Source organism: Mobula hypostoma, chromosome 3 (genome assembly GCF_963921235.1).
Source record: "Mobula hypostoma chromosome 3, sMobHyp1.1, whole genome shotgun sequence".
Taxonomy (NCBI): domain Eukaryota; kingdom Metazoa; phylum Chordata; class Chondrichthyes; order Myliobatiformes; family Myliobatidae; genus Mobula; species Mobula hypostoma.
Genome location: NC_086099.1, coordinates 133,986,828 through 134,004,434, shown reverse-complemented (window position 1 = coordinate 134,004,434; position 17,607 = coordinate 133,986,828). Strand labels below are relative to the sequence as shown.

General features: G+C 40.6%; 1 long non-coding RNA gene across 2 annotated transcripts; it reads right to left on the bottom strand.

Moving 5' to 3' along the window:
• Positions 1-884: 884 nt before the first annotated feature.
• On the bottom strand, positions 885-5,082 carry LOC134343555 (uncharacterized). Of its 2 annotated transcripts, none has more exons than XR_010017263.1 (3): positions 5,056-5,082; positions 3,321-3,536; positions 885-1,084 (listed from the first exon to the last, which is right to left on the bottom strand). It is a non-coding gene; the product is annotated as an uncharacterized LOC134343555 (long non-coding RNA). The 2 variants fall into 2 exon arrangements; XR_010017264.1 differs by having other exon boundaries at positions 3,321-3,533.
• Positions 5,083-17,607: the final 12,525 nt, after the last annotated feature.

The following is a 17,607-nucleotide window of genomic DNA, read 5'->3' as shown; positions in this document are numbered from 1 at the left end:
CCTCTGTGGGATGGATGTGAATCAGGAGGCGTGAAGTTTGTATGTAGTTCCAAAAGAAAGCATTGTCTATCCTTTGTAAATATAGAATTGTCAAGCCCTACATTCGGCCAGGAGACCTTTTCACCGAAAGCGCCTCGATATGATGCCTGCTGTACCTTGTTTTGTCGAATAAAGAAACTGCTTTGTATCTACCAGTAATTTTCTCCAGAAATTTAATTCATGCAACAGCAATATTCTCCCTTTCAAAGTGGGAATAGAAGGCGTTGAGTTCATCTGGTAGTGAAGCATCATGCCATTCATGTTATAGGTGCTGTAAAGGCTGTGTAATGTCTACACTTACAGGAATTGGGTAAAACCAGAAACCATTAGCCAGATCTATACAAGATTTATTCTTTTTACGAGTCAATCCTTGCAGTATTTGTTGTAATGACTGTTGAATTAGGTGCTGTGTGTTTATTTAGGATGATGTAGTTGATGACCAATCACCATAGTCTGTCAGGTTTTGCTATGCCTAATATGGGTGAATTAAATCAAAAAGGTTCATTTATTGAAACCCCTTATTTCTAGAGGGAACATACATCAAAGTTGCTGGTGAACGCAGCAGGCCAGGCAGCATCTATAGGAAGAGGTGCAGTCGACGTTTCAGGCCGAGACCCTTCGTCAGGAGTCTAGTTTCCTGTAGGGATTGCTTTTCACTATAGTTGGGAATATGCCACTGTTTCTGGCTTGGGAAGGGATGACATCCTAATTTAGTCAGTTCAATATCAGCCATCTCATAATAGTTAGGATGTTGTTGTAAGTGGCCATAATATTTGTACTGTAGCGATGTGCTACACGTAGAGCTAGAAATAATGACACGCAGTCTGTAAGTTGCACTCGAGATTAGTTTATTCCAACTTCGCGGCACTGGCTTTTACTCAGTTCCGTTCCCGCCCTCTCCAGGCAGAAATGACATCAGAGGTGCATTACAAAAGTCTCTTCCCACACGCGGGCTTTCTCCCCTTGCTGGTGAAGAAGAAGGCCCAGCGCCATTTTGGGGCTGGCCTCTCTGCCAACACACGCTCCATTTTGTGAGCCCGTTCACCTGCGTAGAAAGTGGGTCACCATATTACAAAATATGTTTCAATTTCATTCTGATCATTTTACCCTGATGAGAGTTGAGCTGTTTTTAAATATGTATGTCTCGTTCATCTGGTGCATTTGCATCAGTTATTGGTTTCATTGTAGCGTGAATCCAACAGGAAGCATACTGTGTTCCTGTTAGAGGTTTATTACAATCTGGGTCAAGCTGGTGTAAGGACTTTACAGTCTACTTGTATTGTTTGTTAATTCCGTAAATCTGCATGGGAACTTTAAAAGTTGGGCATTCTCACTCGTTTTCATGTGTGCTATTATTTCAATTTTCCCTGTTGACTCACCTAGTTAATTGTCTTGAATAATAATAGAATTTAGCATTGAAATTTCTGCACCTATATCAAAATGGCAGGGTCAAATTTGCCTAAAATATGAGTTTTGGCATATGGAAAGGTGAGACCAGGTCTGTTTGAATTTTATTCTGTCATATGGTGCATTTTGAGTAGAACTGTGTCTGGAATTCGCCTGTGCAATCTCTATTACATTAACATTCCCTGAGCTGCAGGGGAGGGAGTGGACGTTCGGGATGGTTCCTGTCTCTTTGTCTATCTGGAGGATGAAAGGTGAGGCGGGTCTCGTGGTGTGTGGAGAGTTTCCTACTCTTCTTCATCATATCAATGGGGCCTCTGAATTTTTCCTCTGTCCCAGAAGGAATACCTTGGTCTAAAGCTTTCTTCCACAAAGAAAGGGGCTGGAGGTAAATGTTGTGGCCTAAACCTCCTGTCCAGCCATGCAGACTATGGGTGAATATCTCTGCCTGAGGCAGGTGGTCTCCAGGAAACTTATTTGGTTTGCTGATATGTCTTCCCTTCTGAGGGGCTGCTGTACAAGTATGCTGTGAATGTGATGAAGCTGAGAGATGAAATTAGTTTGATGGCAATGTTACTGACCCAACATTTCCTTTAGAGGGAAAATGGGAGGACCCTGTGCCAGCACTCATTATCCTTGTGTAGGAATTCTGCTATAACCATGTGGGACTGCATGATCTCTTCAACCACCTGAAATTGTTCATATATTGGGTGTTGTTAAGGGCTATTCTGCACATTCTATGGAAATTTTCACTAGGATAAAGGTATTTCATTATAGAATGAACTACATTGGGTCTCAGACTTCCCATGCCATTTGTTCTCTAAGCTGTTATTAAGTATTGGCTTTTCAATATTTCAGGAGATTGGAACCTCCTGGCACTATGAAGTACACACTTCAGAATTCCTTCAGCATCAGCTGGTGGTGTGGTGCATACTGCCTGCAAACTCTGAATAGTCAAATGTCTAGAAACCTGATTGGAAGTTTGCTTAAGCAGCTCCTTATACATGAATCTATCCCCAAATTCTTCTTCTACTGGTTATAGTCAATATTTTTATTGATTCTAGTGCATGTTCCCAAGCATCTGTTCTCCAGGTTTCATTAGCATCTCTGGGATTTACTGGTGTGGGCACTACCTCGTGTGTGCCTGGAAGGAATGCACAATATCCCCAGGCACTGGGATTAAGGTATGGGTCACCAGGCCCAATCACATAAGCATTTGTTTCCCATCTGGGTGCTTGGTTTCTGTCTGAAAAGGGGGCAATTTGTTGTCTCCAGGTTTGAATTATTGTTACATTGTTGGGATCGCATACAAATTGTGATTGTTTGAGGCCAGCAGGTCACACAGTGGGGTTTGGTCTGTCCAACCTGCATCCTACTCTGTTCATCTCTTCATCATTCCAGACTCTGACTTGAAGAATATGATATTCATCATGTTCAGTTTGAGGAGCAATTGGAGTTTTATCCCATATTTCTGATATATTATTAACACATTCATAATATCGACCAGTATTTGCATGCACAAATACCAGAACCAGGATATCGGCCCTTTTATAATACTAGGTGGGCTGCTAGACCACTTGTTGAGTATGCTCTGAGTTGGACTAGTGCTAAGTAATGAATCTTTCTAATGTACCCCACTGGTAAGCCTCAGGCTCGCTCAACTCACTTTCGTCTGGGGGAAGCAGCCTTCGACCCCACCAAACTGGGTAATTAAGTTTGTGTGGATGCTGTGTGATGTACCCCACCCTGACAAATAACAGAAAATACACCATATATGATTAAATGACTACAATTTATAGATATTACTCAAACTATATAATTAATAGAGATAAAATATAAAAGGAAAGTAAAAGGCGTCAAACTTATCAAAGTTCAACCTCTTGGTGCACAGTTGGAGCACAAGTAACGTGGTCCTCTTTCCACCATTCGATCCCCTCTGACCACCTCAACCCGCCGCCTGGGACCAACCTTGGTGGTCGACCAGACACTCCACACGAGTCTGTCTTCATCTCCTCTCTTCGCTGAAGACCCTGGACCTCAGACTCTGGCTCGGGGTCAGCCCCGTCGGCCAGCTCACAGCATCGCGCCTTCTGCTGAAAAACCCACGCATCACAATAGCTTACAGACACACAAGAAAGAATAACATCTCTCCCAATTGGTTTGTTCCTCCTCTTATCAATAATATAACCCAAACAAGTTGCTAGCGAGAGAACTTTCTCAGCAGTTAACATAACAAAGAAGCCATTTTAATTAGCCTATGCAGTAACATAAAAGAAGAAACCCCTTACACTAAAATAATACCTTTGGTATAACATGACTATGTTGGCTGCTGACCATGAAGGTTCTAAACTCAAACTAAGATCTTTAGCCCTATCAGATATGAGTACTCTCACTAAAGGGAGATAATACCTACCCAATCCTCAAAGACTAAGAATTCAAGATCCTTAGTATTTAGGAGAGGAAAGGTGGCTGAAAAATTCCACTTTAACCTGGGAGATGCCCAAATTTCAAGCCTATCAGAGAAGCCGGTGAAGAGCCTTGGCAAGGGTAACAACTCACTGAAGGACACAGCATCCATCAAAGGAGCCGGGGAAGAGCTACACAATGGTTGACTGCTGTGGACATATCAGAGTTGCTGAGCAAATTCAAAGTTTGGATTTATAAACAAGGTATTCTCCCTCAGATCCTGTGGCCTCTGCTAGTCCATGATGCCCCACTGTCAACAGCTGAGACTGTTTAGCCAGCACCTACATAGGCAGCTGGGTCTACCTAGGAACTTAAGCAGTGTCGCCCTGTGCGGGAAGAAAAGAAGACTGAAACTCCCCATCAGCAGCGTGAGCAAGGAGTTCATGGTCACCTGTGCAAGAGAAATGCTGCAATACAGAGTTCAACAACCTGAAGATCTCACACACTGGGATCGACGTGAGGACGGGTAGGAAGTGGAGGGTGCAGGTCGCAGTTGAACAAGCCAAAATGTGGCTGTGCTTAGTGACATTGGGATGGGCTTGCTTGGGTTGCTTTCCAACAGTCTGCTACAATAAGGTGAGGCTATCTGACATTGAAAGACCCGAAACACCCTGTGATCCTGGGTTATATCACTGATGATGTGTCTGAGTGTATCGCAAGATGAATCATTTTATCTGTAATTTCCTGTTTTTTCTCCATGGCAAATTTAGCTGTCAATACCCACTATTCAAGCAATAGGTCTGCTCTCCCGACCAAGGAGAAGAAACTTCCAGCTGACAAAGTAGTTGAAAATAAAGTTCATTTATTTACAGTGATACACATTTGAATTTGCACAACATTCTTAAAACACTTTTAAAACTCTCAGAGGATTTCTATCTTAAATAGTTATTGGCTAATTACAAACCATTTTGTAAATGCAAACCGAAGCAAAGAGTCTAACTTAAGAGTCAACTTGATTGCTTGAAACAACCCGAATTAAACAACCCATAGTCTTATACTGCATCTTGAGCAGTAATAAAGCAGGTGTAGTGAGCTAAACCTTACTTCACCCAGAAAGAATGTCCATTATCCAAAAAACTTGCTTGCAAAGCTGGTCTTTAGACAATACTTGTTTTAATCTCAAAATGATTAGTGCTTGCCACTTACGTTTCAAGAACTGAAGACTTACTTCCCTTTACTACCAGAAGGCAAAAAAAACTGTCAGCTGGAAATTTACTTACATCTGTTTGTAATCTTACAAGTGGCAGATGCTGTATTTAGAAAGCAAGATTAGCAAACAACAAAGAAAGAGAAAGAGGCCTACTGGCGAAGAAGTGAATGTAAGTCACACATCCTTCAAGAAAAGATAACTACGCAATTTGGCTCTGACCTACACATGCAGGAACATGACAACGGAACCATCTGTATGTTACCCTCCAACTTGGATAAATATTGTCTTTCTTTCATCTTCATTGGGTCTAATCTGTAAATTCCAACCCAAATGCACTTTGAGAGTGTCCTCACCAAAAGGACTGCAGCAGTTCAGGAAGATCTGTAAGGCAATAACTGCTGGTCTTGCCAATGACATCTATCTATCAAAAACCATGAATAGTTAATGTGATAAAATGTCTTTTCCTAATTTATCCAATTTAATTTGTTTGTGAAGTAGCACAAAATTAATCCACTTATACTTGTTTTAAAACATCTAAAGGTCTATGTATTTCTTAACAAGCCCTTTTATCCTTTCTGAATAACATTTCTTTTAAGATGTAAACTGCCCTTGTGCCATTGCTTTGGACTTTTTCAAGGGGATTTGTATTGTTCATCAGAGAAAGGGAACAAGACTTGGACTATTCAAGATTTTATGCAAGGATAAATTTGTGGTCAAAATATTCATCCGTTAGTGTTGCTAATTACACTTCCTAGTCTCATTAAAACTTGGTGCTCTCCTTCTGAAATCCATTCTTTTTGATGCCAATTGAGTGAATTTTAGGAGTCAAAAAACATATGCATAAAAAGATAGCATGTTTAACACTACCTTTTACGAATCAACTTCATGGCAGTGATGTAATCAAAAGGATTAAAATCCTTGACTGTTCTTACATAGGACTGGTGTCAGGTTTATAAATTTGCAGATTTTTCTAACTGTCTCAGCAACTTAATGAAAAATCACCAGACTCAAAACAAATGTTAAAGAAAATGGTACAGAGTTTGAACATCACACAATCCAGATTCTTAATCGTGTTTTATGTTATTCAGAACTATAGTCTGATCCATTTTAAGGTTCTTCATTCTAAGTTATTTTATACTCTTGTTATAATGAAAATTTTATAATTTTCAATATCAGCCACATTTGGTAATTGAACATCATGTCCAATAATCTTAATTGATTCTGAGTTCTGACAAAGGGTCTATCATCTGAAATGCTAACTCAGTATCTCTTTGTTCTGATGCTGCATAACCAGTTGAGCATTTCCAGAATCTTCTGTCTTTATCTCAGATTTCCAGCCTGTGCAGTTTGTTAAAAATTCTTTTAGCCTACTGGCTGTGCCATCAGTCTACACTACATCTGCTTTAAGGTGTTTCAGCTTTCCTTAGCAGTCCTTAATGTCAACAACATAAACACAAGCGATTCTGCAGATGCTGGAAATCTTGAGCAACATACACAAAATGCTGGGGAAACTCAGCAAGTCTAGCAGCATCTGTGGAGGGGAATAAACTGTCAATGTTTTGGGCCAACATACTTCATCAATACTGGAAAGGAAGGGGCAAATGTCTTTAATGGTAATATGATGCTTAACATAATTAAAATACTTTTTCCCATAAATTGTGCAAATAACAGATTTATTTTCCAGTCCATACACATAAACTGCTGGATGAAGTCAGCAGGCTTAGGCAGCATCTATGAAAATGGAACAATTGACATTTTCTTCTCCTTCAGAACTGGAAGGGAAGGGAAGGGGAAGATGCCAAAAAAAAAAGGTGGGTGGGAGGGGAAGGAGGACTAGCTAGTCCAGTAATCTTCTGCATACTGATAATTCTTATCTTTAATTGTTCATGGTAAGTGCCTCTATTTTCTTGGAAATTCTTTTCCTATAATTTGTAAAAATATTTGTCTATTTAACTTTTAGTTGTAAATTTCTGGATACCTATTTCATTAGTTTGACCATGAATTTCCTTCCTAATTATTTGTACATCTGCAGAATCCTTTTGCTATCTGAATATTCATAGAATTACTTTTCCTACCAAATTGAGTAATACTTCCAGCTTTTTCCAGTTTATTTAAATAGGTTCCACTCTTCCACTGAAGTTAAGAATTCATAATAAACTTTTTGATCAAAATTAAACTTATAAGAGCGTCTGCATAATTAGTATGATTGTTTTGATGATGACGTCATATTGTTGTCCCGCTTTAATTAAGTAAAGATTATGAGCCCTTTAAACACACTTTAGCTGATAACAGATACTGATTAATAAACTAAATTCTTAATGTTTAGTTAATCCAAATAGATTCAGTTACATTTGATGCAACTCCATCTCTTACAAGGACAGTTTAATATCTTTAGAAAATACAACAATAATTCTTCTCCTTTAAGCTTCCTGAAACACTTATAAACTTTGAGATGAAATTTTTTCATTATCTAGACAAGCTAAGTTTCTGCAAACTCTGCTGGCAGTCCCCAGGTTATGTAAGGGTTCTGTCCCATGAGTTGTTGCTAAGCCAATTTCTTTGTAAGTCATTGAAGTCCCTTTTCTACAGCTACCCATATGGTATCACCTTCTATACACCTGCTGTAATTCTTTTGTTTCATTGAGTAATTAACTTAACTCTATCTAAAATTAAACAATGACATATATGATGTATATATGCTATCAATCATTTTGTTTTCATTATTACTAGCTTGTTTAAAAAAAACAGAATTTGCATAAAATCAAATTTTATTGGCAGTATTCAAATTATCTAATGAGACATAGAGCTACTGATTCAGTAATTTATTTTCTTTACTTTATTTCTGGCATTTATATTTTAAGGATTAAACTGCTCCCTGTATCTTTGCCTGTAGGCCCTCCATTGATCAGGGTCGACCATGGATGTTGTGTCCTAGCTATCTATGCAAGCCAAGGCAGTATGATATGGAGAGCAAGTTGTTGCCCACGTAGCAAGCTCCCCCTCCCTAGGCAGCTAATAAATCCAAAGGAAGAGCAGAGACCAATGCACTTTGGCATCAGCGGCATCGAAGGAGTTGTCAGTCAGTACTGAACTCAACATAGGGATTCAAGCTCTGCATTTTTCCCAAAGCCTTCTCCATGAGTAGGTACAGCCGCAAGGCAGAAGAAGTTTGCGATCAGAGTTTTCCTTCTCCTAGGTGAGCTGCCAACCACAGCTGATGAGCCCCAGCTGTCTGAAGGAATTCATTTTAAGGCACTTTTGCCCTTTCTCCTGTCACTAGGAACAGTTCAGTCAGGCTTAGTAGCTAAACCACACATAAAGGCCAGGAGCTGGATTTGGTTCTCAGAGGCAATTTGAGGTGCATGCCATTGGAAGCATTTAAAAGGTAGTGGAAGCTTATCCCCACTACTCTCCCTGGCTATGTTAACCTTAAGGAACCATCCTCGTCCACTGGTTATTCAATAGTGAACTATAAAAGCTACTTCAGAGCTCTACCTTCCTGGGCTTGATTCCGATCCAACGTTCTCACTGTGGAACTTGCACATTCCCCCTACACCATATGTTTCCTTCATGCTCTGGTTTCTTCTCACATCCCAAGGATGTGTTACATTAGTTGGTGACTGCAAGATTACTCCTGGTAATGGGACGTTAATGGAAGAGTCAAGTATATATTAAGCATGAATGAGAGAATGGATTATAGAAAAATAATAGATTTTATTTTAAAATAATAGGAAATAGATTGTAGGAAAATTCTGTCCTGAAGAAGGGTCTCAGTCTGAAATGTCGACTATTTTTTTTCTGTAGATGCGGCCTGACCGGCTGAGTTCCTCCAGCATTGTATGTGTGTGTTGTTTTAGAAAAATAATTTGCTTCTTGGGATTGTACTGAGGGCTGGCATAGACATAATGGGCCTTCTATCCGTTGAGTGATTACAAAATGAAAGTGTGTGGCCACAACAGGAATCAACATAGTTTTAATTTATTTGAATAGTTGCTGAAAGCTATGTGGAGTTTGCAAAAAATTAATAGTGGTAGCCTATCAAAAAACATATCTTTCCCTCAGAAAATATTCCCATTGTTTATGGTCAGCCATTCCATCCTCTATAGAAGCCACAAGAGTGTTAAATTCAATGATAATACCACCCTTTTCCAAAGTGCCTTTCATTAACAAAAACTGCTGACAACAAAACTGTAAAACTATTATAAACAAGGGTGTAGATAAACTGATTGCAACATTTCCCAGGAAATCATTATGTGTTTTAAGCTCAACTCAATTACTTAACTATTGTTAACCATTCAATTACATTAAGTACACAGTGAAAATATGAGACAACTTAAATCTGCTGACTGCCTCCTTCCTTGTTCCCGTCTTCTTATTCTGACCTCTTCCACCTTCCTTTCCAGTCCTGATGAAGGATCTCAGCCTGGAACATCAAATGTTTATTCCTCTCTATAGATGCTTCCCAGCTTGCTGAGTTGTTCCTCTGGATTTCCAGCATCTGCAGAATCTCTTTATCATGTGCCCTGGGGAGGTTTGTAGTGTATTAGAAATGTTTCTCTAATAAAGGTTATTCTCAGGGTTCCACCTTTCATGAAGCTGCTACAACAAAATGACCAGGTGAAAATAAATAACTCCCGTAAAAAGGCAAAGATGAGACGGATTATCACAGTCATTTGCCCAGTGTAGGTATTACATTTTGTAACACCAAAACATAAAATTAATTGAAAGTAAAAGCATGGAGCCTGGAATGCATGCCTTAGTTTTGTTTTTGCTTTAAGTGAGACGCGCTCTCACAACATGGTGGTGTGACGGTGTATGCCATTTATGTACTTTTAATCCATAATGAATTATGTAAACAACAAAGAATCAAACAATATATATTTAAAATATTACTTAAATATTAAATACACAATAGTAGGGGAATCTGAAAACTAGCAGGCCTAGCTTGGTGAAAATGGAACAATTTAAAAGGGACATGAGAACTAGTTTTAATTTTACACAGAGGGTTGTGGATATATGTACAAGCTTCCAGAGGAAGTGGTAGAGCCAAGTACAAATAAAATGTTCAAAAGATGTACAGGTACATTGTTGGGTGGTGATGTGGCGATAAGTCTCTATCAAAGGAGGTGTAAGGTACTTCTTCCCTGCAGGTCACCCTTGGGCAAGGTGTAGCACCTGTTTAGCCCCCCACCCTCCGAGCAGGGTCATGTGTAGACATGGGAACAGTTTGGTCATATGAACTGCTGGTGCATATCACAAGTCTTGGTTATGCAACCATTGACGTCAGGCAGACAATCTCTGAAGAGTATTAATAATGGCTCAGGTTACCTGTCTTGTAAAGGCCTGCCCAGAAGAAGGCAATGGCAAACTACTTCTGCAGGAAACAATTGCCAAGAGCAATCATGGCCAAAGACAATGATTGCCCACATCAAACAGCACGGCGCATAATAATGATGATGACAAGTACATGGATAGGAAAGGTTTAGCAAATGGGAGGCATTTAAATAGGTATCTTGGTTGAGATGGAGAAATTGGGAAGAAGGGCCTTTTTCTATTCTGTATGACTATAACTCCATGTTCCTATAAGAGTGAAAGCAAAGAATAAAAAAAGTAGCGAACCCTGGGTGTCGTGAGTTACCAAATGTTGGATAAAGAGATGTACAAAACAGATGAGAGGAATAGGGAACTAAAATCAATAGGAGTATACATAGGGTGCATACATAGGGTATTTTTCCCAGGGAAAAGAACCAAAAACTAAGGGGCAAAAGTTCAAAGTAAGGGGGGAAAGATGTAAGAGGGATCTGAGCAGCAACCTCCTCACAAAGAGGTACATATGAACAAATTGCCAGAAAAAGTAGTTGAAGTAGGCAAAATTAGAATATTTAAAGGACATTTAGACAAGTACATGGATTGACACGTTTTAGAAGTGTTACGCAACCGGCAACAATGAATATTAAACAAGATAGGTTATATGAAAACAACCAAACACTTATTAAACATGTATAAACGATAAGAAAAAAAAAAGGGAAAACTTTAACCAGAGGTTAACAGGTACGCACCCATTCACCAACTTCACTCGGCTCTGGTTCTTAAAGTGTTAAATGCGAAAACAGTTCTTAAAGCAATACAGTCAGATATATTTCTTAAAGCGATAACTTTGAAAGTCCAACAGTTTCACACATTCAATTGGGAGAGACTTCTCTGGAGAAAGATTTCTTCACAGACGCAACTTTACTGCTAGTTCTGTCCACAGGATTCCCGATGCCGAAAATAAACAGTTTAAATCAACTGACCTTAAATTCCTTTAGAGAGAGAGAGAGCACCTTTTTGCATGAACTCTTTGCTCTTTCTGGCAAGAGTTATCTCGATGCAGGTACTTCCCCAACGAAGGCTCAATAAGGTCGATTCTTTATTAAACTGCCAAGCGATGCCGACTTCTCTTGATCCTGCACTTCGCTGAATTCTTCACTCTCCCTTCAAAACTGTCGGAATTGAGTAAATTGGCACATCCAGCCACAAATTTCCAGTTCAATAATACAATGTCTTGTAAGAGAACGCACCTTCCATTTTAAAAATGAAACTGCTTCACAAAAACAAACACGCAACAGAAACGGAGGCACAACACGTTCTACCTGGAAATCTACAAACTCAAAAACTAACTGCGTCACCTGGGTCGACCCTTATATAGTCACGGGGCACATGTCATCACATGACCTCACATTGGCGGGAAAATCACATCAGGTGACCTCCAAAAGACCATTACAGCATTCTCACTAAAAAAAACAGATCTCCTTAAGCATGTAACAGAAGGATATGGGGCAAATGAAACTAGTTTAGGAGGTTTGCTTGGTTGGCATTGATGCTGGGCTAAAGGGCTCATTTCTCTGCTTTATCACCCTATGATGCTAACTCTCAGTGAAATTACAGTCACCAGTTCAATGACATATATACTCAGTTGTCACTTTATTAGGTGGACCTGCTCATTAATGCAAATATCTAATCAACCAGTCATGAAGCAGCAACTGAACACATTAAAGCTTGCATAAATGGTCTAGAGGTTCAGTAACTTTTCAAACCAAACATCAGGATGAGGAAGAAATGTGATCTAAATGACTTTGAACATGAAATGATTGTTGGTGCCAGACAGGTTGGTTTAAGCATCTCAGAAACTGCTGATCTCTTGGGATTTTCATGCTCAACGGTCCCTAGAGTTTACAGAGAATGGTGCAAGAAACAAAACAACGCAAGTGAGCAGCAGGTAGGTCAGCAAAAATGCCTTGGAAATGGGAGAGGTCAGAGGAGAATGGCTAGACAGATTCAAGCTGACAGGAAGGTGACAGTAACTCATATAATCATGTGTTCCAACAATGGTGGCCAGAAGAGCTTCTGGGCATGAACAATATGTCAAACCTTGAAGTGGATCATGAAAATATACTCAGTGGTCACTGAATGTATGAGAACTGTCTGGCCTGCTGGGCTCCTTCAGCAGCGTGTATTTTTGACACATGTACGAGATCCTGTTGTTATTAATAATGATTTCAAATAATCAGTATAATTTTACAAGAGCAGAGAAAGTTGAGAGCATAATTAACAGAGGATCTTAAAATTACTGTATGAATAATTTTGCCAAAGCCCCTGTTTGTGGTTTATATCAATTTAAAACTGTATTAAGAGATACAGACAGGGCAGGAGAAATGTACAAACGTATATACTGTGTTAGAGAGTCATAGAGCACTACATCACAGTAACAAGCCCTTTGACCCATCCAGTCTGTACCATCGTGGTTTTTTGCCTAGTCCCATCAACCTGCACCTGGACTGTAGCCGTCCCTAACCCTCCTAACTATGTATTAGACCATAAGACATAGCAGAATTAGGCCATCTGGCCCATTGAGTCTGCTCCACCATTCAATCAAGGCTGGTCCTTCTTTTTTTCTCTTTCTCAACCACAGTTCCCAGCCTTCTCCCCGTAACCTTTGATGCCATGTCCAATCAAGAACCTATCAATCTCTTTCCTAAATACACCCAATGACCTGACCTCTACAGCTGCATGTGGCAACAAATTCCACAAATTCACCACTCTTTGGCTCTGCATCTCCGTTTTGAAGGAGCACCCCTCTATCCTGAGGCTGTGCCCTCTTGTCCTAGACTCACACACCATGGGAAACATCCTTTCCACATCTACTCTGACTAGGCCTTTGAATATTCGAAAGGTTTCAATGAGATCCCCCCCTCATCCTTCTGAATTCCAGTGAGTACAGGTCCAGAGCCATCAAGTATTCCTCGTATGATAACCCTTTCATTCCTGGAAACATCCTTGTGAACCTCCTTCGGACCCTCTCCAATGCCAGCATATCTTTTCTAAGATGAGGGGCTAAAACTGTTCACAATACTCAAGGTGAGGCCTCAGCACTGCCTTATAAAGCTTCAGCATCACATCCTTGCTCTTGTATTCTAGACCTCTTGAAATGAGTGCCAACAGATTCGTCAGGCAGGATTTTCCCTGAAGGAAACCATGCTGACTTTGTACTATCTTGTCCTGTGTCACGAAGTACTCGAACAACTCATAACAATTGACTCTAACATTTTCCCAACCATTGAGGTCAGGCTAACTGGTCTATAATTTCCTTTCTGCTGCCTTCCTCCTTTCTTAAAGAGTGGAGTAATGTTTGCAATTTTTTCCTCTGGCTCCATCCAGAGTCCACTGATTTTTGAAAGATCATTTCTAATACCACCACAATCTCTAATGCTACCTCTTTCAGAACCCTAGGGTGCAGTTCATCTGGTTTGAGTGACTTATGTACCTTTAGGTCTTTCAACTCTTTGAGCACCTTCTCTTTTGTAACAGTAACTGCACACACTTCTCTTCCTTCACACACTACAACATCAGGCACTCTGCTCATGTCTTCCAAAGTGAAGACTGATGCAAAATACTCATTTCATTCATCTGCCATTTCCTAGTTCCCCGTTATTATTTCTCCTGCCTCATTTTCTAGCCGTCCTATATCCACTCTCATTTCTCTTTTATTTTTAACATACTTGAAAAAACTTTTACTATCCAGTTTGATATTATTTGCTAGCTTGCTTTCATATTTCATCTTTTTCCGTCTAATGATTTTTTTAGTTGTTCTCTGTAGGTTTTTAAAAACTTCCCAATTCTCTATCTTCCCATTAATTTTTGCTTTGTTGTATGCCCTTTCTTTTGCTTTTACAGCAGCTTTGACTTCCCCTGTCAGCCTCAGTTGTACTATTTTACCATTCGAGTATTTCTTCATTTTTGGAATACTCATGTCCTGTACTTTCCTCATTTTTCCCAGAAACGCATGCCATTGCTGCTCTGCTGATATCCCTGCCAGCAGCTCTTTACAATTTACTTTGGCCAACTCTTCTCTCATACCACAGGAATTTCCCTTACTCCACTGAAATACAGTTACATCAGACTTTACTTTCTCCCTATCAAATTTCTAAGTTGAACACAATTATATTGTGATCACTGGTTCCTACGGGTTCTTTTACCTTAAGCTCCCTAATCACCTGCAGTTCATTACTTAACACCCAATCCAGTATAGCTGATCCCCAGTAGGCTCAATGACAAACTGCTCTAAAAAGCTATCTCATAGGCATTCAACAAATTTACTCTCTTGAGATCCATTACCAACCTAATTTTCCCAATCAACCTACATTTTAAGATCCCCCACGACTACCATAATATTGCCCTTTTGACTCACCTTCTCTATTTCCTGCTGTAGCCGGTGGTTACAAAGTTTTCAAAGTTTCTATTGCCCTGTGCCTGAGTTTGTATGATCCAATTCAGCATCAACCCCTTTGATCACAAACTAGAATGGATTTGTGGTCAGGCAGTGTTTCCACTTCTAAATTCTCTATCCTTGTGTTAATATCCTACTTCGCATTTGGCCCTTACCTATATCTGTAACTTTCTCTAGTCCTGTGACCATCCACTATACTCACAATATAATTTACTGCTACAAATAGTGGTTGAAGTGTACAATATGAACACATTTGAGTGAAGTTAGATAAATGCATGGCAGAGAAAGAAACAGAAGGCTCCACTGATAGAGTGAGATAAAAAGAGGGGAGGAGGAAAGTTCATTCACTGAGAGTACACCAGCATAAAGCTATTGGGCAAAATTGTCTATCTATGTGTTTGTGCATTACTGGACTAGCATTGAACTAACACTGTATAGAGCATAGTTCAAATCTCGTGACAGTTGTGGAATTTATGGTTCATTAATAATCTGGAACTTCATGGAAAAGAAATTCTGACTAATCTTAGTGTGATCAGCAATTATCCACAACCTCCGCCATCTCCAACGGGATCCTACCATGAGGCACACCTTTACCTCCACTGCTTTCCACAGGGATCTCTCTCTATGTGATTGTCCATTCGTCCTCCCCTACTGATCTCACTCTTGGCACATATCTCTGCAGCCATGACAAGTACTACACCTCCTCTCTCACCACCATTCAGGGGCCTAAACAGTCCTTGTAAGTGAGGTGGTTCTTCATCTGCAATATTTTTGGAGTTACATATTGTGTTCAGTGCTCCAGGTGTGACCTCCTCCTCATCGGTGAGACCCAATACAAACGGGGGGACCACTTCATGAAGCACCTTTGCTCTGTCCACTGCAACAGCCAGGATCTCTTGGTGGCCATCCATTTCAATTCATCTTCCCGTTCCCACACTGACATGTCTGCCTTTGGATCCTCTACCACCACAATGAGGCTATATGTAAGCTGGAGGAGCAACACCTCTTATTTTGTCTGGGTAGCCTCCAAGCCGATAGCATGAACATTGATGTTTCTAACTTCTGGGAATTTCTTTCCCCTCCGGCCTTACTCAGTCACCACCCTCCACCTTCTTAATCTGGCTTCTGCCCCCTTCCTTTCCAGTACTGATTCAATTTCAATAGGCTTCAATAGGTACATTTAATGTCAGAGAAATGTACACAATATACATCCTGAAATATTTTGTCTTCTCAAACATCCACAAAAACAGAAGAGTACCGCAAAATATGAATGACAGTTAAATATTAGAACCGCAAAGTCCCCCAGCTTCCCCCTCCCACGCACAAGAAGCAGAAAAGCAACAACTCCCCCTCCCCCACCAGCAAAAAAGCATTGGCAGCCCGCACCAAGCACTCAAGCATGCAGCAAAGCATCAATAAAGACACAGACTTACAGTACCCCAAAGACTACTCGTTTACCCGGTATTCAACATTCCACAGGTTCTCTCTCTCCCTAATAAGGAAGAAGTAATGTCTCCATTTCACAGCGAGAGCAGAGACATAACAAAACAACTCATTGATTTATGGTGTTAAAAGTCTGTTACATCGCTTTTTCTGTGCTCTGTGCCCAAAGAACTCGGGTCGCTGGGCACAGAGCCAGCAGCCAGCTTGCTGCTTTCGATCTTCCATGTACTCCCACGACACATCAGGCAGCAGCACTGGCCTCAAATCAGACCCTGTCCAGAGCCACGAAAATCCAGCACCCTGAAGGCATGCTAGTCTTCCAGGCTGCGTCCTTGGCATATCGAAAAGCGGCCAGTCGTGAGCCCTGAGACCGGGTCCCATTTCTGCAAAGAACTGAAGTCAGCATGTAACTCCAGGTCAGGGTCTTCAAAAGAACCTTGAAAGGGAAAAAAAAGAGATATCAAGGATAGAGACACAGCTGTTTCTGGAGATGCAAGCAGAGGAGTCACCGTTAAGCACCATCATCCTCCTAAGCTCCCCAACTGAAGTATCAACTGTTTATTCCCCCCCATAGATGTTGCCAGACCTGCTGAATTCCTCAAACATTTTGTGCCAATTGCTCAAAACTTCCAGCATCTGCAGAATTGTTTACATGTCTGTGCACCAGATTGCTTTCCAGGTATACCTGACTCCTCACTCACTCTTTGTGGGTGACTCTTAAGCGCCCTTTGAAATAGTCAAACAAGCTATTCAGTTGTACAATTACCATTATGCTCAAACCGAGAAGGAATTAAAGTACACAAAGTGCTATCGACCTTGACATACAACTCAGATATGGTAACGTTACTCCCAGATAGGTTGACCTTACAGTGTCCTCCTCTCAAACATTGGGAAGCAGAATCTAAAATGGGAAAGCCACACCAACACTGGTCAAAATAGTCCGATTTACTCACACTCACAGAATCATGTTTTACAATGTGCCAGACTCTTCTGCGGGTCTTTGTTTGTCTTGTCCCACTGCAGGATAGCGTCACCACAGGTTGATGCACAGATGACAAAGAATAGCCTTTCTCAACTACTGACCATGTGAACTCTTGTCTGGTCAAACACAGCAAGGAAATCTCTCCCTGATGATCGCCTGTCTTCCTGCAGCCAGTGAAGTGGTACTCTTCCACAGTGCACAGTACTTTGACGAAGCACTGGAATTAGCAATGTGCTCCCAATGAAGCGAAGGCTCAGAATCCTTCACCAAGACTGGCTTGGTCACACCATCACTGACTGAGCCCTGAAGGCCATAGTTGCTCCACTGGGTCTGTGAAAAGTACTACTAGAGGTGAAC